The following is a 21,235-nucleotide window of genomic DNA, read 5'->3' on the forward strand; positions in this document are numbered from 1 at the left end:
ACAAGGCTCTGAACTGAAAGATCCTTCCCCCCGTCATGAAACGGAGGTACTTCTTCGATGAAGGGTGGATCGGGACGTGAAAGTAGGTCGTCTTGCGAGATCTAGAGACACCATCCAATCTCCTTGTCGTAATGACGCTAGGACTGAAGCAGAAGTCTCCATGGAGAACTTCTCCTTCCTGAACAAATTTGTTCAGAGCGCTGACGTCTAGTACTGGTCTCCAGCCTCCCGAGGCTTTCGCCACTAGAAAAAGGCGATTGTAAAACCCCGGGGAGTTTTGATCCAGTACTAGTTCTACTGCACTCTTGTCCCACATTTGTTCCACCATTGATCGAAGAGTATCCCTCAGTACAGGATCCTTGTACTTGGCTGATAGTTCCCTCGGTATAGACGTTATGGGGCGGAGTATTCAGGAAAAGGGGGGATACGATATCCCTTCCTTATGATCTTTAGTGAAGACGCGTCCGCGTCTATCAGTGTCCAGGCTTCCACGAATTCCAGGAGTCTGGCACCTACTGGGTGGTTTGGAGGAGAATTGTTTCATTTGCCCTTTTTAAAGGGACGAAAGGCGGACCTACCTCTTCTCTCTGGAGCCTTCCTTCTTGCGGGAGGTCTGGAGATCGGACCACCTCGAAAGGGCTGCTAGAAGTGCTAGGTTTCTTTCTTGTCCGACATAAAGCAGGTTTCTTCTTTCTAGCAGACTGCGTCAGAAGATCCTGTGTCGCCTTCTCAGTTAAAGAGTGAGCTACATCCTTCACTAACTTAGAAGGAAACAAAAAGAAAAAGTCCGAAAGAGGTGCATATAGACAGAGCTGCCCTCTGCGCATGAGAGACTGCCTTTGTTAAGAAGGCGCCATACACTGTCCTTTTCTTCAAAAGACCTGCTCCAAATAATGCAGAGACTTCCAAAGATCCATCCTGTACTGCTTTGTCGATGCACGACAAAATGGATAGCAAGGCTTCAGGTTCGATTCCCTGCGAATCGTGAGCTTTCTTGGACATCACCCCAAGGGACCAATCTAAGAAGTTGAATACTTCCAATACATGGAACAGTCCCCTTGAGGAGATGATCCAGTTCCGAAATACTCCAAGTAATGCGGGCAGAATTAAGACTAGGACGCCTTGAAGCGTCAACTAACGTCGAAAAAGTCTGCCTCCGTAGTAGAAGGGAGAGCGATACCCATATCCTCCCCCGTCTTGTACCATATGCCTCTTTTCCCAGCTAACCTTGCTGGAGGCATGCAGAATACTGTCCTGGTTAAGTCTTTCTTCGACTTCATCCAGGCGTCTAAGGCGTGTAAAGCCCGCTTCATCGAGATGGTGGGCTTCATCTTCAGAAAAGACGAAGTCTTCTTCGCCTTCGCACTCGAAAAGAGCGAGCGCGGAGAAGGAGGAGCAGCCGGAGTCAACTCGTCTCCGTATTCCTCCAGAAGCATGGTAGTCAACACCTTATAGTTTGACAAGCCCTCTCTTCCAAGATCTTCATCCTCCGAGTTTCGTTCGAACTCGTGATAATCCTGAGTTTCTGTTCTCCTTTCAGAACTTTCTTCTTCTGGGGGAGACAAACTCCTGATCGGAGAGGGGCTAAGGGAATGAAAGTCTTTCCTTTTTCCCGTTCTGATCGACTTGGAAGGCGTCACAACCTGCGGCTTCTCTCGCGCTTTAGAAGCGTCATGTATGACGCTTCCCGCTCTCCGAGCGTCATGTATGACGTCTCTTGTTGACGTTTAGATGACGCTTCGCGTCTGGAAGACGCTTTCGCTTTCTAAGGGCTTCCTACTCGGCGTCACAATCTTGACGGAGCGTCACGTCTACGATCTTCTTGATTTGACGTTCACTTCTAAAAAGACGTCTTCCGAGCAGGAGCGAGAGGACGAGACTTCTTAATAGGAAGCGTCACGTCCTTCCGACGGGGCGCTAAAACTCCCACAAGAGATGATAGTTGTTCTTGCACCGCCATAATGATCTTCCTTGACGCTTCTCCTACTTCTAGCGCCTGACGCCCTTCGTCATCACTAGGGGAAGAAGCATGATAAGGTACTTCCTCATAAGCGTCAGGTGACGTTGACGCCACCTTCGCCTTCTTGATAGCAGACGGGGCGTCATCAGAGAAGCGCTCCGGGCTAGAGTCGATATCTTGCTTCATATGACGCTTCAGCGGTCCTCGATAAGGTCGACTCCTTCCACCCTGCGTTTAGGTGAGGGAGAGGGAGAGGACGAGAAACACTCGCGAAGGACGCTTTTCCTGTAGCGTCCTTGAGCTGGCTGCCATGAAGCAAAGCTAGCTGAAGGGACGTCTGACCGTTGGGGATTCCCTCCGACCTCCTTAAGGCTTTCGACTTTCCTTCTCCTCTGGGCATGTGAGCTTGGAAGAGGTCTAGGCCTGGGAGCGCCGCAGGGACGATCAAACGCCCCCTCCACAACACTGATAGGGCTCACTTCACTAAAATTTTCACTCTCACTAGCCTTACCTTTCGAGTCCGCCATCTTGGACTTCATGTCTCGAATTGTCGCTTTTAGATTGGCGATTTCCGAAGCCGAATCCGAAAAAGACACTCTGAGAAATGAGATTTATTAGGGAGATTCTCCAGCAGTAGGGTTAGAATTATCATTAAAAGGCTCAATAGGCCTTGAATTCACACCTTTCAGTCTTCTAACTCTATCCCTCTCTAACTTCTTCAAATAAGAAGTCAAAGTCTTCCATTCTTCTGCATTCAAACCCTCGCATTCCTTACAAGTGTTAGTAGCAGAACACTGCACCCCCCTACATTTACGGCATACAGTGTGAGGATCAACCGAAGCTTTCGGTATCCTCACCTGCAGCCTACATTCACACACATTCTCACACTCACATTAGAATCAGACATCCTGAGAAAAATCCAAAAGAGTTATTCCAAAAACAGTCCACAGTAGCGAATGCCAAAACACGATCCAAATACGTCACCAAAAGTCGAAAAAACGTTGATCAAATGTTGAAAAAAAAGAATCCAAGTCAGGAGGTAATAACAACAATGTTGATACCACCGGCGACAGAGAAAATATGATAGAAAACGGGGATGGTTCCTAGTCCTGCCACCCAGGGCAGGCCGGTAGATCACCTGACCTACCTGTAGCGAGTGGCGCGAAATTTGATTTCTGTCGGGGACGACGGAGTCTTAGCTATGTATATATCTGACAGGTAAGTTGATTGTATGAAATATAGGGTAACATATAAAAAAATTTACACAGGATAAGTTTCAGCTCCCAGCCCCAGCACCGAATCCGCCGATACGAAAGGACCCAAGGCGAAGCATTTATCATATGTGATTTTTACATCACGTAGGTAGTGGTTTGCGAAAAACCGATTGGCATCTCCAAAAAGTCGCCTCCATCAAGTTCCGCACAGACATATTTTTTCTGAATGCAAGCGAAGTTGCGATGGCTCTCACCTCGTGAGCTTTCACTTTCAGTAGTCTAAACTGATCTTCCTTACAGGCAAACATGTGCCTCTGTAATAAGGCTTCTCAGAAAAAAAGGAAAGAGCATTCTTCGACATGGGCCGAGTGGGGTCCTTTACGGAGCACCAAAGTACATCTTGATTAGCCTTAAGTTGTTCCTTCCTCTTAAGGAAATACTTCATAATTCTCATAGGGGCAAAGAGTTCTTTCAGGCTCTTCCCCTACTATAAAAGATAAACTACGAACTTCAAAGCTCCTGGGCCAAGGGCGTGATGGGTTTTCATTCTTTGCAAGGAAACTTGGAAGAAACGAAGAAACATACCATAGAATCTTCCTTAAACCCTACATTGCCCTCAATAGCTTGGAGCTCACTCACTCTTTTAGCTGTAGCTAGGGCCAAAAGGAAGATAGCCTTCTTCGTCAAGTCCTTGAAAGAGGCTAAGCCAGGAGGTTCGAATCTAGACGATCCAAGGAATTGTAGGACTACGTCTAGATTCCAGTTCGGTACTACATGAGGACGCTTAATGGTTTCAAATGATCTAATAAGATCATGCAGGTCCTTATCATCGGATATATTAAGCCTCTATGCCGAAATACCGCCGCCAACATACTGCGGTATCCCTTAATAGTTGACACAACCAGATGACATTCTTCTTTGAGGAAAATAAGGAAATCCGCAATTTGGGTCACAGAGGTACTGGAAGAGGAAATGTTCTTCCTCTTGCACCAACGTCTGAAGACATCCCACTTTGACTGGTATACACGCAAGGTGGAAGGTCTCCTCGCTCTTGCGATTGCTTTAGCAGCTGCTGCTGAAAAGCCTTTCGCTCTGACCAAACTTTGGACAGTCTGAAAACCAGTCAGACTGAGAGCGAGGAGATTTTTGTGGTACCCCCCTGTCGAAGTGGGGTTGTCTGAGTAGATCGCTCCTTAGCGGAAGCGATCTTGGAAGGTCCACCAACCATTCCAGTACCTCTGTGAACCATTCTTGGCCGGGCCAAAAGGGAGCGATTAAGGTCATTCTCGTTGAATCGGACTCTACGAACTTCTTGATAGTTAGCCCCAGGATCTTGAAGGGGGGAAACGCGTAGACGTCGAGTCCGTTCCAGTCTAGAAGAAGAGCATCTATTGCTACTGCCTCTGGATCCGATATCGAGAGCAGTAAGGATCCAGCCTCTTGTTCTTTGACGTGGCAAAGAGGTCTATGTGTGGCCTGCCCCATAACTTCCACAGGCTCTGGCGATACATCCAGATGAAGGGTCCACTCTGTGGGAAGGACCTGATCTTTCCTGCTGAGGAGATCTGCTCTTACATTCCTTTCTCCCTGCACGAACCTGGTGAGAAGCTTGATTCCTCTTTCTTTCTGCCCACAGAAGAAGGTCTCTTGCTGTCTCGTACAGGGAGAAGGAATGCGTCCCCCCCTGTTTCCTGATGTATGCCAGAGCTGTAGTGTTGTCCGCGTTGACCTGCACTACCGATCTTCTGACTTTGGGCTCGAAAGCCTTCAGAGCCAACCACACAGCCATCAATCCTTTCTGTGATGTGCCAGGCTACCTGGTCCCCACCCAGGTACCTGACACTTCGTTGGTTCCCAGAGTTGCACCCCACCCCATGTCCGACGCGTCGGAGAACAACACCAGGTGGGGGTCTGTGATTGAAGAGACAGTCCCTTCGCAAAGAGGTTGGGATCTGTCCACCATAAGAGATGTTTCTTGATGTCCTGGGATAACGACAGGGAGAAACGTCAAATCCTGAGAACGACGACTCCAATTCCGATGAAGAAAGAATTGGAGCGGTCTCAGGTGCAACCTTCCTAGGGAAACGAATTGAATTCTCCAGAGGAGGAGAGTGTCCCCAGCAGACTCATCCACTCCCTCACTGTGCATACTTCTTTCCCTAAGAAGGTTGTTACTCTCTCGAATCCTCGGGCTATCCTTTCCTGCGAGGGAAAAGCCCGAAAACTCAGAGAGTTCATCTGTATCCCGAGATACACACTCTTCGCTCGGGAATTAGTGATGACTTCTTGAAATTGACGAGAAGTCCCAAAGCCTTCGTCAATTCTAAAGTTACTTGTAAGTCCTTCAAACAACGATCTTCTGAATTGGCCCTTATTAGCCAATCGTCGAGGTACATGGATATCCTCACCCCTTTCAAATGAAGCATTGAGCCACATTCCTCAAAATCCCGTGAACACTTGAGGGGCCGTCGAGAGGCCGAAACACAGAGCCCTGAACTGAAAAATTTTCCCCCCCATCATGAATCTGAGAAACTTCCTCGAGGAAGGATGGATCGGTACGTGGAAGTAAGGCGTCCTGAAAATCCAAGGAAACCATCCAGTCCCCTGGACGAAGCGCTGCCAGCACTGATGAAGGCGTTTCCATCGTGAACTTCTTCTTTTCTACGAAGAAGTTCAGGGCGCTTACATCCAACACCGGTCTCCATCCCCCTGAGGACTTCGGAACTAGGAAAAGGCGGTTGTAGAAGCCCGATGAATGATGGTCTGTCACTAGTTCGATAGCCCCCTTCTCCAGCATCTGATCTACTGCTAGATGGAGAGCTTGATTCATGATGGGGTCTCTGTACCTGGCCGTCAGTTCCCTTGGGATGGTCGTCCAAGGGAGGTCTTTCGACGAAAGGGATGAGGTAACCTCTCCTCAAAATAGAAAGGGTCCAAGGATCCGCCCCTTTTTGGGTGGGCCCAGACTTCTGCAAACTCTAAGAGTCTGGCGCCCCACGTTGTGTTTGAAGGACTTGCAAGTTATTTGGGGGCTTTAACAGACTTGGCGAAAGTCTTACCCCTTCTTGAAGGTTTACGACCTCTAAACGTAGAGGTTCTTGATGAAGATGCCCCCTCGAAAGGGTTCTCGAACACTTGCTTTTCCTTCTTAGCCTTGGTAGGAAGGAAGGGCGAGGTTTTCTTGCCGACTGTGCCAAAAGGTCCTGGGTGGCTTTGGCCGAAAGTGACCTCGAAATGTCCTGCACTCGATGTTTCGGGAACTCGAGTAGACAGAGGAGCAAACAGCAAAGAAGACCTCTGAGCATGGGAGACCGACTTCGTTAAGAAGGAACAGTAAACCGACCTCTTCTTCACGATGCCTGCCCCTCCCCATAAAGGGAGGGAGGCGATTTCACTCGCGCTCCGTCTCTTACTGACTTGTCCATACAGACAAAACACACATAAGATCATCTGGTGAAATTGACTCTGGCACTTCAATTTTCTTGGCTAGGACTCCCAACGACCAATCAAGGAAGTTAATACTTCTAGCACTCTAAACATTACCTTTGAGCAAATGATCCAATTCGTTCATTGCCCAAGTCGTCTTAGCAGAGTTAAGGGCAGTTCTCCTTGTCGAATCTACCAGTGCGAAAAATCCGAATCAGCCGAAGACGGTAGACCCAATCCTAAGGGCTCTCCTGTTTCGTACCAGAAACCAGCGCGTCCTGATAACTTCGAAGGAGGAAAAGCGAACATCGTTTTCCCGCTTCTTCTTTGGAAGCCATCCATGGAACCAAAAACTCCTCAGTGCCTTCTTCATAGAAAGAGTTGGCTTCATCCCTCACACAAGAAGAACTCTTCGCTGTCTTCTTCTCCCGTTGTTGAAAAAAGTGAGTGAGGAGAAGGAGGAGCCGTAGGCGTAAGGGAATCCCCAAAAACTTGTAAAAGTAGCTCTGGTAAGCTTCTTGTAAGAAGAGACAGCAGCAGAAGTGTTCGGTCCTCATCCGAACCTTCTAGGACGTCTTGTCGAGGCGAGCGCGGAGATCCTTAGGTGACGAAGGATCCTAGCAGGAGTTTGGAGCGAGAGGTTGGAGAACGCCCTCTCTTAGAAGAGTTCACATCCACTGGAGAACGATGAGAAGATCTGGGAAGTATACGATGAGACTCCCTCTTCGAGGTATACGGAATCTCAGCCGAAGGAGAGGTAGGGCTCCTACTCCGAGAATTCTCGGAAACATCCCGCAGGGCGCTTACGAGGAGGCGAGCGCCTACTATACTCTATGCACCTATCCTGGGGCGAGCGGCTGCCAGGAGAAGAGCGCCTATCGAGAGCAGAGCGCTTGCGCGGCTCTCCATACCTGTCCAGTTGCGTACGATCAAACGGAAGTTCGACTGGAAGGCGAAATGCGCCTACTAGGAGAAGGCTGCTTGCGAGACTCTTGACGTCTAACAAGAGGGTAACATTCAGGAGAAGGGCGCTTCAAAACTAACGAGCGCCTACTTGGAGAAGGGCGCTTCCGGGATTCCTGGTGCCTACCAAGAGACAAACGGTCAGGAGAAGTGCGCCTAGAAGCGGGAGAGCGCCTACACGGAGAAGGGCGCTTGAAAGACTCTTGTTGTCTGTTCCCTTAGGAGAATAATCAGGAGTATGACGCCTTAAAAGAGGCGAGACGCGCCCTACTAGGAGAGCTATGTGCAGTAGGCTCTTGGCGCCCTACCTTGCGGGGAGGGGGGCGGCTAACAGTAGGCCGTCTATCATGCACACGACTCCTACCAGACTCTAGATGCCTGTCAGGAGAGAAGTCACGATCCGATACTCGAGGAGAGTGGACATCTGGAAGAAGAACGCCTACTTGTATAAGGGCGCCTTCTATAATCTTGAGGCTGCTGAGGAGAAGTCTCACGCGAGGGAGTTGAAGAAATCGCGTGATGAGCAGGTGCAGTGCGCTTACCGGAAGCGGGAATCCAATCTGGAGAAAAAACTTCTTTCTCCATAGAGCGTCCTACCGATGTTGGCGCCTTGAAATTGAAAGAGAGCAGGCGAGCGAGGGCGCTCACGCGAGTGAGGGCGCTCCCGCGAGCGAGGGCGCTCACGCGAGCCCCCACCATTCATACGAAACCTCCCCATATGAAGGAGAACGATCCTCTGAAAAGCTGGCGCCTAGACTCTTGATCGGAAGAGAAAACGTCCTTCTTCCTACGTGATCTAACTGCTAGAGAGTCCCTGCTAGCGCCGTGATCTGAGCTTGAAGTCCCGCGAGTACTCTCGTAGGAGAATCTTTCTAATTCTTCCTCGGAAGCAGGCGGCCGCCGTAGCGGAGCGCGAGAAGAAGAACGATCACAGGATTTCTTGTGTTTCTTCGCCTCCACGACGATTCTTCCGGGAAAAACCTCCGGACTAGAAGCCAAAGGACTGCAGGGAGCCTTCCAAGCCCTCTTCAACGGGCGCGACGCATCCGGGGAGTTCCAACCTCTCTTCGGAGAGGGAGACGACGAAGAGGAGAAGCATTGGCGTAGGAGCTCCTTCTTGTAGCGATCCGAGGCAGCCTGGGAGCGTACTTCAGGATCTGCCGAGGGGACGCCTGACCGGTGGGGGCTCTCCCTAGCCCTCCTGCGGCTTTCGACTTCTACTCCACTGAACTGAGTCTGGAAGAGGTCTAGGCCTAGAGGCACTAAGGAGCCGGTCAGACGCACCCTCCACAACACTGGGGACACTGCACTGATCACTAACACTCTCCTTACCTTCCAACTGACGAATCTTCTGATCCACAGAACGATTCTTGGCTTTCAGAGCTGCGCCATCCGAAGGCGAATCTCCGGCTTCGGTGCGGGGTGAGCCGGGGTTTTTGGCTGCAACTTGGGAAGAAGGTTCTAACTTCTACGTTAGTACTATTAGGATCCACATCCAACTCACTCATTCTAGATCTGCTAGAACTTCTAGAGGAAGCCTTACGCACTCTACCGTCCACGTTCCACTTCCTACATAAGAAGAGAGAGCCTTATATTCTTCTTCATTCAATCCCTTACATTCACTACAAGGGTTAGCAAACGCACAATCATTCCCCCTGCATTTCATGCAAACCGTGTGGGGGTCTACCGAAGCTTCGGCAACCTCACCTTACATCCTTCATTCACGCAAACCCTAAACAACACCGAAGTTTTAACTACCGATTCTAGATCAGACATCGTTAAAGAAAATCAAACTCAAAATCAAACCGGTCCACATCAGCGTATGCCAAGCCAAACAAAGCGAATACGTCACCAAAAGAAGTCCAAATTCAACTCCAGGCAAGCGAGAATCGAAAAACTATCGAGAGGAACCGACAAACAGTTGTTATCGTTTCCCGCGACAGAGAAAAATCTGACAAGCTTACGGGAGTGGTCGTACATCCGCCACCCAGCGGCGGGTAATGGTAGACCACCTGACCTACCTGTCGCGTGTGCCGCGAGATTTGAAATTCTGTCGGGAACGTCGGAGACTATAGCTAAGTATATATCTGTCAGGGAAGTTCATGTACAAAAATTTATTGTATTGGATCATTAGCCTAATTGTACAAGATAGTGATATGGGGATAAAATTTTCAGATGCTCATCATGAAAATACCATTGTTCCCAGTGGGGATACAAGCCTTGCTTTCATAAAAAGGCATTTTTTCTCCAGTGTTATGATTATGTATACTACATTAGTGGGAGGGTATTTTAATTAAATCTTAGCTGCATTGACATGTAATAAAACATTTTTCATTCTCACTTTTTCAGAAACGAGGTGTCCGACCAACTGGCTTGACAGAAGGCAAAAAATTTGTTTTTGTTCCTGAAATGGTCCCTGAAATTATAGTGCCTGACCTCGATGGCTTCCAGGTAACCACTTAAGAATATTTTTCCTCTTATTGTACACGAGGTGTACTAGCACCATTGATGTTCTACAGATGAATACGTGTAAGTTGGATTATGAACATGTCTCAACAAACAATAGTTGAAGAGAAAGGCCTTTGCTTGCAGCCTGCTTCAGGAAAGAGCATGTTCTTTAGGAAAATGAAAATACCTTTTTTGATGCCTTTTGTTTGTCTCTGTTACTCACTATGCCCTCTAGGACTGTGGAACAATCTCCCTGAGGGATGTTGTGCAAGTAGAACCTCAAAAAGTAAGCCAAGCAAAGATGTAATGCTTTACTACCCAACAACCATTCACCTCCCCTTATACTTTTGTATTTTCCTCTTTCTGTATTTCCAATTATCTTCTGTAATTCCTTTCAAATGAATGCCATATTCTTTGGAAGCTTGGATTTCAAGTCAAGTAGGGCCCACCCTGTAGGCTTATTCCATATGATATGGGTTTATCTTTTGAATAATAGTAATCATATCATATTAATAAGAATGATACTACCTATCCCAGGCCAGACTTGTGATGCCCTTGTACTCTGCTACTCTAGCCACCCATAAGGTGTCTCATTTGAAACCATACAGTGACTTTTCTTCATAGAATTTTCCCTTGAAGTCAGTGAATGAGCAGTTTGGAAGATGCAGGGGGAGGATTTTAAAAGTATGGGAATTAGTCTGCCAGGGTTTCATCCTTTGGCATATTCACAACTGAAACAAGAAGCAGTTGCAGAGGATTCTTTACCTGACAATAGCTACAAGACTTTTGGGCCTTTCACTTTAGCATCTGATGCCTTCCTTGCCAAAGGAAAGCTTCAAATGGATGGCATTCCCATAGGGGAATAGTGCTTTCAGTGCAACTTATGCAGTGCACTACAGGCATTACTTAGGGTTCTTTGCAGCCCCTAGCTGCAACCCCTTTGGTTTCTTTTATTGTACCTCCTTTCATATTTTCTTTCTTCCATCTTTCCACCCTTTCCTAACAATTGATTAATATTGCAACTGCGAGGTTTTCCTCCTGTTTACACCTTTCAAAACTTTTTCAGTCAATTTCCATTTCAGCGCTGAATGACCTCATAGGGCCCAGTGTTTGGCCTTTGGCCTAAATTCTTTATTCAGTCCAATTCAATTCAAATTTTCCCTTGAAGTCAGTGAATGAGCAGTTTGGAAGATGCAGGGGGGAGGATTTTAAATGCTGTTTAAATGTTTGTGTACCAAACTAGTTGTTAAAATACTACTAAACAACGTCTGAAGTAGGAGAGCTCATAAAAGTAGTGCTTTTCTTTGTTTATCAGCCTGTGATGCAACTAATTTCATCTTTATTTGTTTTTTGTAGATTATATTTTCAATCTGTATATTTCACTTCTTTCTTTTCTTTTTTTTTCAGTGATAAAGCCATCAGGTAGAAGGCACCGAGAATAACTTTAAAATTTATCTTCATTATTTACTAAATCAAGTAGCCCATCTTATTATCATCAAATCTTGAATGCCTGGCGTGAAATTTTATATTGTCAACATAGTATATATAATGATGTAATACATCAAGCTTAAGTGAAGTTAGGTTCCAGAACTCCTCACGTAAGACAAGGATTTGCGTATAGTTGATACGGTCACTAAAAATGCAAATACTAAAGGCTTATTTCTTGAGTTTAAATACTAAATATGACCCTAATGCTCCCAAAGTAATTAAGCCAACCTTTAAATGAAATTAAAGTTGCTGTAATTTCATTTAAAATTACAAATTTTAAATTTGTATTTTTCATAAATAACAAACCTGCAGTCTTAACATTAGGATAAATCTTCTTATGCTAGCTGGAAACTGATAAAAAACAATAAGAATTGTTTATGCAAGGAATTGATGGGATTTGGAATCTGTCACAGAGATGAGATAGAGGGAAGCCAGCACCCAACTTCATCCTTGTGACGTATCAGTTTTTCTTCTGCTGCCTTTCAGAGAGGACCTCTCTTTCGTTCTCTTCTCCCTAAAACGGGCGTTTACCTTTGCCCTTGTTTTCTTGATTGTGTTTTTGGGTATAGTGCATTTGTGTGTGTGTGTGTTTTGGATTTTATAATGAAATCCCAAAACCCAGCTCTAAAAGTTGTTATAAGCCTCAAAGATAATGTCCCAGTGTTGAAGGCCACACTTGTTCATATTTCCTTGCTTTCCCTTGATACTGATCTCAGTCAGTTTGTAGTAGGGCAGATCAATTGTTTGTAACATGACTAACCATTGTTCTGAATGTCGTTCTTGGTCTCCTGAGCAATGGAGGAGACTTTTCAAAGGAAGCAGCAGCACAAAAAGAGTCAAGAGATGCCATCTTGGGAAGGATTTTCTCCTCCTTCAATAGATGCTTCTCAGTTCCCTCATTGTTCTGCTTCTCCCTTGTCAAGGTACCAACATTAAATAGTCTTTTATCCCATTTCATGTCTTCTCACATCCCGGCTTCCACTTTGCTGGTTTTGTTTTTTGCGTATGCCATCTAGCGTGATGCCATTCGGTACCAACTACACAGTGCATCTTTTTGGGTTGACTCTCATTCAGCCTACACGCAAAACCAATACCTCTTGTACAGAGTTCGTCTGCTCCTGTGACATCATAGCGGGGTTCTGCTGTGACGCCATCTGCTGTTGCTAATTCGCCTCATAGTCTGCTCCTCTTTGTTCCCCTGTCAGATGTTGGAGGGTTAGACTTTGTTGCTAATCCTATCTCCAAGAAATGCAAGACCATCTCTTCTTCACCTTCAAATCACAGCTGTGACTCCAGCACTTGTATGTATTCTCCTCTTGCTTTTGAACCACAGCCTTGACTTTCCCACCATGGTCCACGGCCATGACTCTTCCGCTGTGGCCCACAGCCATGACTTTTCTGCCTTGGGCCATAGCCACGACTCCTGCTCACGTACGTGTTCCCGTTGGTGATATGTCTCGTTCGTCAGCCTCTCACCTTCAAGTATTTCGTCTGAGAGGAACTCTACCGTAGTTCCCTCATCTCCTATTCGTCCTGTGCAAGTTTGGAGGAAGGACGACAAGACTCCGATCAAGAAATCCCAAGTGGTCGATTCTCCTTCTAGTTCTGCTATCAGAGACGTTTTCAGTTCACGTCCAAGTCAGTCCCTCTAGAAGTCCAGTTAGTACTAGGCCTTCCAGACGTTCGTCTTGCCTTTGCTTTAGGTCACACTCATCTAGAAGATAGTATTGTGATTCCTCCCCTGATTCTCACGGCCATGGAAATGTGAATTAGAGAAAGATAGAGATGGACGTTTGGCTAGGCACAGCCATGGAGATAGATACGACCACAGCCAACATTTGTCTTCCCCTGTCCACAGAGGTGACTTTAGGCAGTGAAATGATTCACTTCCGTTTGTGTGAAGGGGTCTTCTGTGTCTCAAGCCAGTAATCAAGACCTTTCTCTCTTCCCTCCACTTCAGGTGTTCGGGCTGACAAAAGTTTTGTTAGTCTGATAAATTGTATGTTCAGTACTGAAACCTTGCACCTTGCAGATCCTTTGGAGGAGGCAGAGAGAGATCCTCGTGTCCTGAGGAAGCGGAGGATTTGGGGCATCAGATTTTCTTTTCTTCTTATGCAGAGGTTATTGATCTCGTTCGTGAGTTCAGTATCTTTCAAAAAACGACTGTGGCTCCTGCGATTGCCCCGACAGGTACTTACACAAGCCCTGCTGGGACCGAGGAAGGATTCGAAAACATCTTTTGAGTTGCCTTGCTCCAGTCATGTAAATTCCTTTATTTTGGACTGGGATAACTCTCTTCATTCCAGCAGGTCATTCAAGCCTCCCCCCCTCACCCCCTTTCCTCACCATGGAAGATATGCAAACTCCTCTCATGCCTCAATTCTTTGGATAGAAAGGTCAACTCTGATATCCATGTGAAGCCGGGCCGACTGTGGATAAGGTTAGAGCAGAGGGTCCTTCCCTTACCTTTCAAGAAGCTGCTTCTTTGGAGTTGACTGCCTTTTCTGCCTTCAGACTGTCTCTTGGCTTGACTTGTGGTCTACAGCAGTGGCCAGAATGATTGATGTAAAAATATAAAAAACAAAAATTTTCCGAACCGATTTTCCACTTTAAAGCATGAAAACTTACAAATTATTTCAAAAATTAAACAAATGCTTTATGCAGGGGTATCATCTTTGAAAAGTGATTATCTTTGTATCATATTTATGCATGGACAATTATAAAAATAATAAATTCTTCATTTAGATTTTACACTTAAAAGCATGAAGACATGTATTATTTAAGAAATTAAAACATGAATACTTCTGCAGGGTTTCTTGAGGATTTCACAAATTTCACATTGTCTTTGTGAAAAATTTACATATGCAAATTAATTAGGTTCCAATGAAAAGTTGAATTTACAAAAGTTTCTTAGAGTTTACTAAGATTTGCCATTCGCTTCTGGTTAAAATTAGGACAGTTAAATAGAAAGTGTTTTGCTACATTGAAGGATTGTATTAAATTTCTCTACTCTGTATGTTGTTAGTAAGCTAATATTTTCACATTACTTATTTTGCAGCTCAAACCTTATGTATCCTACCGGGTCCCAGAGGTTGTGCAAAGTGAATTCACGCCACAAGACCTGTTTTATGCTGTTTATAGTAAAAAAATTGCTGAAGATTTCAAAAATGGAAAACTTGATGAAGATGGCAATTCACTGAACCATCATATGAAGAACTATTAAGTGCAGAGGAGGCCAAATTAGGGCTAATTCTGTTGGTGCAGATAAGTTCTCTGAAATCACTTGGTTGGAAAAAAAGGAAGAAGAAAGTTGTGTAGCAGATTTTTCTTGTATAGTATTGTATCAAATATATTCTATTTATATGTTGCATTTTATTCATTCCTTTTTTCTTACAATGTGAAATGAAACTAAAAAGGTAATTGCAGAAGTACCCTTTCTTTGAAAAGACTAATAACTTTTCAATGGGTTTAAGGTAAGTTAATTCATATAATGTATAAAATAACTAAGCACTCACATTCAATACAGAGTATGTTTGCTGTTCATCTAATTGCTGGAGTTACGTATTATGTAAATCAGATTACAAGAGAGAGAGAGAGATGCAGTACCCAAAGGAGGGAAGAGATCCCAAAGTATCAGTACGGGGTGATAAACTGTTATGAAAAAGTTAGTGGAATTAGTTGGACAACAATCTAGTGGCTCAGAAAACCATGGAGAAAGGGAAAGTACACGAAGACTTGGGAAAAAATCAGAATTTTATAACAGGTGGACAAGATTAGAACATTGAAAAAAAATATCTTTACATCTAATTAAACAGATAACAATCAAGAAATTACATTTCACATTTTACTACATAAGGAAAAAATGCAAGTAAAAAATATTTTTTATGCTCATCTACATTCACTTTTTCATGGAAAATAGGGACTAGAATGAGTAAAACATTTTAAACCCATCACTACATAGAAAAAAAACAATTTATTATTAGTGATGAAGCAATTAAACTCTTTGCTATTCACTGACAAGAAGTTTCTGGGATTTGGGAATATGCTGTACTAAACTTCATGTTCTTAGCATTACAAATATACAGAGCCAAAATTCAAGGGGATGAAGAAGTAGAAAGGTAGTAATGAAATGAATTGGAAAATGTCTAAATTATGTATACTATATTGAGACATCAAAAGAAAGAAAATACTGGTTCCATGTAACGTAAAAACACCATACAAACAAAAACAAAACTGAAAGGATATCAAAACTAGAACTAACATGACCATACGATTAAGTTTGCATAACTTTCTATCTGACAGCTACCCAACCAGACACTTAGGTCAGTTAATGAAGAGAGGGGGGGGACACAATGTATTAGCTTCACTTCTTCACAACTTGAGACTTACCAACTAGAGTAAGAGCTGTAAAAGTGATAAAGTACAAATATATACAAGAAATTAGATTATAATATTCAGTACGTATACAAAAAATTAAGCATATAACAAAACCAAAATTTATTTAAGAGGTACAAACTGAAAAACCCCATGCAGGAAAAGTACATGCATAATAGGCAAATAAGCATATTAAAAAGATGATACATGGTACAACATCAGTTTTCAAAGCACTTTATGTGTATGGAAATAAAATGTTCAAGTATTATTAAAAACAAACTGTTGATAGTGCAATAAAAATTATTTACTACAAAATTAATACAATTACCCTGAAATGTAAATTCCTATCACTGGAAAATAATGTGAATTATAAGATCAAAATAAGATAAAGTAGATGTGCCCATGAAGAACAATTCCTATAATCCCTGTTGCCAAGGCAAGAGACATCTGAGGCTCGCCCAACAACTCAGCACTTCTTAAAAAAAAAAAAAAAAAAATTGACCGTACAGTTCCTTCACACATCTAAGCATTAATGCCTATGAAACCTATTTAAATAAGAAATTTGTTTGTTGTATGAATATACTTTAATGAAAACTATGGGGAAATGCAGTAGGTTTCATATGCAACAGCCTGATTTTAATTTACTAACAACTGATACTGGTTCTATCACAACACAGAATCATAGGTTGGAAGTACCAGTGCTTTGGTTCTGGTGCATGAGACATTTTGTAAAAATCAGTTAAGTCTTGAAAAAAAATTGGTATAATTAACAACGTTGCATACCTGAGTTGTCTGAAATCAGTGCATAAAAAATGTGAAACGTCCTGAAAGTTGATGGAGGAAGCTCTTTGCTGCTGAATAATGATACAACAGAATTGTGTAAAAAATTTTTAAAAAGAGATTTTTGGTTATGTTAATGACAGATATGATACATCTTTCAATCCTAACCTATACCCAGATTGCAAAAAGAATTTGAAACTTACAATGAAAATAAATCCAAATTGAAAGCAATTTTTATTTATAATTATAAAAGAAAGACAACAGGAATAAACATGAATACAGTATCAAGATCATGGAAATCTGATGCCAAAAGACAATGTATCAAGACGGAAGCAGAACTTCTTATTATTACCACATGATGCATCTGTCACATTACCATTATAACAGAAACTACTGCACTCATATAATACAGACACGACAATGATTGGATGGCAAAATTCATAAAAAAATAATAAAAAATATGAAAAGCCACTATGGTGATTACAAGGACAGGAACACTACTTAACCACATTACACTTCACCAATGGTAGCGAGTACGGTTAAAAGGCAACTAGAGCCATGGGGAAAGTGTGAATATCTCTACCCAAAACAATTTATCAAATACTGGCACAGTTAACCCTTTGAAGGTGGCTATCATCACATAATGGTCTACAGGTTTGTACCCTAAGATCCAGGTATTATAACTACATTCCCTTCACTACATTTGAATGCAGATGATAGAAACAAGAGCTGTCACATGGGATAGTGTTCATTTTGCTTATATGGGACCTCATCCTACGACACAATCAATTTTTGGCACAAATATCAGCTACCAAATAGCTGGAGAGCAGCTGTGTCAAGACAAATGCCAGGAGGGAAATTCTTGTAAACTACCTCACAGAGATACACATAAAAATAACCTGTCAGACTCTACTTCACATACTGGAATTGCAGGCCGAAGGATGCTTGGTTCTCTTTGAGCTGCTTAATTCTGCAGTACTGCATTGTGGAGGTAGTCTTCGTTGCTTTCCATGCCTGTGACACAGCCTACACTGTGAGGCCATATAATCATAATCAAAGGTACAAAGACAGCTTAAATAAAAAATAAAAAAGGGTCACAGGCTAGAGGGAAAAAAAAGCTATGACAAAGTGAGTAGAATTTGCTCACTCCTGGGGAGGTAAAGGACTGTATGATGGAACCTAGCTAACCAAACCACTGATTAAACAAAGACTAATAGGGTTTGGACCCAAAGCATTAGATGTCTGACACATTTGGTGTTCTAACTGATAACAGCTAAAAATTTAATTAGAAAAATTACCACATAATCTTGATAAGTAATTTTCACTAAAGACAAATCAGCTTCTTAATATAATTATCTCTTATAGTTACATGGATATTAAACTAAAAATATGTTCCTTTTGAAGTCAAGAGATTTAAGTTACTGTCTGAGAAACAAGATAAGTGAGAAGTACATTGATGACTGCAAATGAGGTGCTATTTCTTCTTTTGTGTTATACTACTCATATAAATCTTGGTTCAGTCATTGAATTGCACTATAACATTAAAATTTTGTTTTATTCAAGGGCCTTTCTTGAATAATTACAAAATTTTTTAGTATAACTTACAGCATATATGAACTTTACTTATGAACAAGAGACTTTTGTTGCCAATGAGTTGTTAGTGTATTGTTTTTAAAGCTCTGTACATATAGATTTTTTTTGGTGAATACTTTTTATCGATAATGTACATACACGACAACTATTTTAGTTACTGGCAGAGCAGGATTATAAAAAAAAAAAAAAAAAAAAAAAAAAAAAAAAAAAAAAAAAAAAAAAAAAAAAAACAAAAAAAAAAAAAAAAAAGACGACAGATTCTTGGAAGTAAAGCGTGGTTAAAGCACAGCAGAATAACTAATCTAATTCTAGGAGGACTGTATGGCCTGATTGGCAGGTTAAGGTAATGAGATTCTAAGCTGCAAAATTAATAACCATCAAGAGATCATAGCATGAAAAGAAGACTTCCAAGGCAACACACAAGAGGGGGATACCAACAAAACAAGGGGACAAAACATGGATGATAAAAAAATATCTACTGATGAATGTTACTTGCCACTCACAATGAGTGAATCCGGTAACAAAAAAGACTGAAAACCAGGAGTGTTTCCATGTGCAAAATAGACTAAGAGGTCAAATCGCACACAATACAAATTTCTAAGCTAACACTAAATACTAGTATCATCTTTAGCTCATGATTTCTTTTCCCAATAGTCTATTCTTATCTGACTTTTACCTCAACCTATACAAGTCATCATCATGATGAGGGAAATGAATCCTAGAAAAGAAAAGGAATGTTTGAAAATGCAATTAGTCAAAATCATGATGGTGGGGATAGATAATTAGTTGTCACTGTGAATCCCTGCAGTTAACAACATTAATGATCATAAATGATAATGAAATAAGTGTCCTGCACAAACTGTAATGCTGACAATGATAATTATCACACAAATTCAAAATAAAGCAGATGATCAAAATGCACTGCTGTGAAGAGAAACAACAAAACCTAAATCATTTCAGCTATGGAGAGGTAAAAAACTTAAATGAAAGATGACTTCCAAGTTGAATGATGGTCTTGGAGGTCTGCAGGTGTTTATGTACCAGTTCGCAAAAATACTGCCTCTGATAACCGTGATGATGTTGCAGCTTTTTTTGAACTCAGTTAAATGACTGCAGAGGATGCAGGCAAGTACAACAGTCCCTCGCATAACGGCCATTAAATGAATTGATTTGGCTATATCACAGACCCAAATAGCTTTGGGAGAGAATTTTTGAAAATTTTTATGCTATGGATACACCTGAATTACATTTCTTGTTTATATACACAAAGGTTTAAAAGTTTTTTAAAACATGGATGGTTAGTATTATGCTCACATTCAAACAGTCAAGATTTGACAACAATGGACTAGGACAACCTTTAGCACCAAATATAGAATGAACATCACTGATCATTACTGAGATTTAGCAAAGATACAGCAGTTAGCTGACTGCTTTAGAGCAATGACCACTGTCAAAACCAACAATGGACTCAAGATGAATGTATTTAAGAGATGGTTCAGTCAACAGATCACGACTAAAGCTTCTGGCAGTAGCTCTCCAAGCTATGGTAAGGTTATCATGAAGATTTCCCTACAGACAACATTTAGAGGTAACAGCTTTGCCCCCAAAAAGCATGCTGATTAAGTGCAAAAAAAAGGCAACCAAGCACATCACCAACACTTTACATTGCGCTAACAGAGACAATTGCATCCAGAGTGCCAACAGTTGCCATGTTAATTAGGATCTTCCAACATGTTCACAAAAGAGGAGAACCACTTGAAGAATTAACACTTCAATTTCAGAAAGAACCTGGTTCTCTTGGATGCACATATTACAGACAAATGAACACGGTGTCAATAGAAGTGAGAAAAGGTATAAAAGAGCTATATAATCATGTTTTGAAGCAATAAGAGGAGAAAGGGAACCACAACTATCTGACAAATAGTGAATCATATGCCTAGAGATACGGAGGCCAGTGTTTCAGTGCTGATGAATATAATAATGATGGAAAAACTTCTGTTGGAAGTTACGAAGATAAAAGTGGGGAAATTGAGAGAAATTCAAGATAATAATGGTAAAGTACAGAAGTTGACCATTTTGCTGACGTCAATATAAAACATCAACTTGTAAATTAATGTTTTCTTACTTTTTGTGCACAGCTAAAGATACTAAAATTACGTTTACACATATGATGTTTACCGATACTTAATTTTTGCGCATCCTGGCCCACATAAACTATATGTTTTGGCCTCCTGGAAATACTGTCCCTCACATTCAATAAATGAAACAAAACCCTAACAGTAAATCCTGTGTGAAACTTCACTTGACATCCCTAATTAATTATTATATGAAAATACTATCACAAATTCATTTATCCATAACAGAGGATTTTATAATACTTCTATAGAATATTTAATACTGCTGAAGTCACAGATCTGAACCTATTCTTGTAAGTTCCTTAAGCTTCTTTTCTTATCAATCTCCAAGATCAAATGGCATTTCTAAGAAAGCAAGAAAGAAAAGCATGCAGTTACAAATTACAATTTCCTTTCTTAGTTCCATTAATATTGAGAAGCAAATTGCCTATAAAATAACTTTAAATTTCTGAATTATCTTTATATACTTTTATTAAAAGCACTGCTATATATTATTATACTCTAATTCCATATTTCTCCTATAATAAGCATATTTCATTTTTATATCACACTTCATTTAATTTTCGTAGCTTACCTACCACACAAGTTGCTATATCATAAGTAACATAAAAGCAAAGAAAACTTGAAGACCTAAATTATGCGCACTTCATTTACTCTCAAATGGCACTAAAAACATTCGTAGAGTATTAAAGAGCTTAGAGACCATTTAAATAGGTTTACCATACATCAGGAGTGTCATCATGAGAACTCGACTGACAGTAAAGTGCAGAGAATCAGTATGCAAATGTTTATCTATCACATTTTGTCCTCTTTTTGGCCAGCAGTTTTACACTATAAAACATTGCACCAATTTA

The sequence above is a fragment of the Macrobrachium nipponense genome, chromosome 28, assembly GCF_015104395.2.
Source record: "Macrobrachium nipponense isolate FS-2020 chromosome 28, ASM1510439v2, whole genome shotgun sequence".
NCBI lineage: Eukaryota > Metazoa > Arthropoda > Malacostraca > Decapoda > Palaemonidae > Macrobrachium > Macrobrachium nipponense.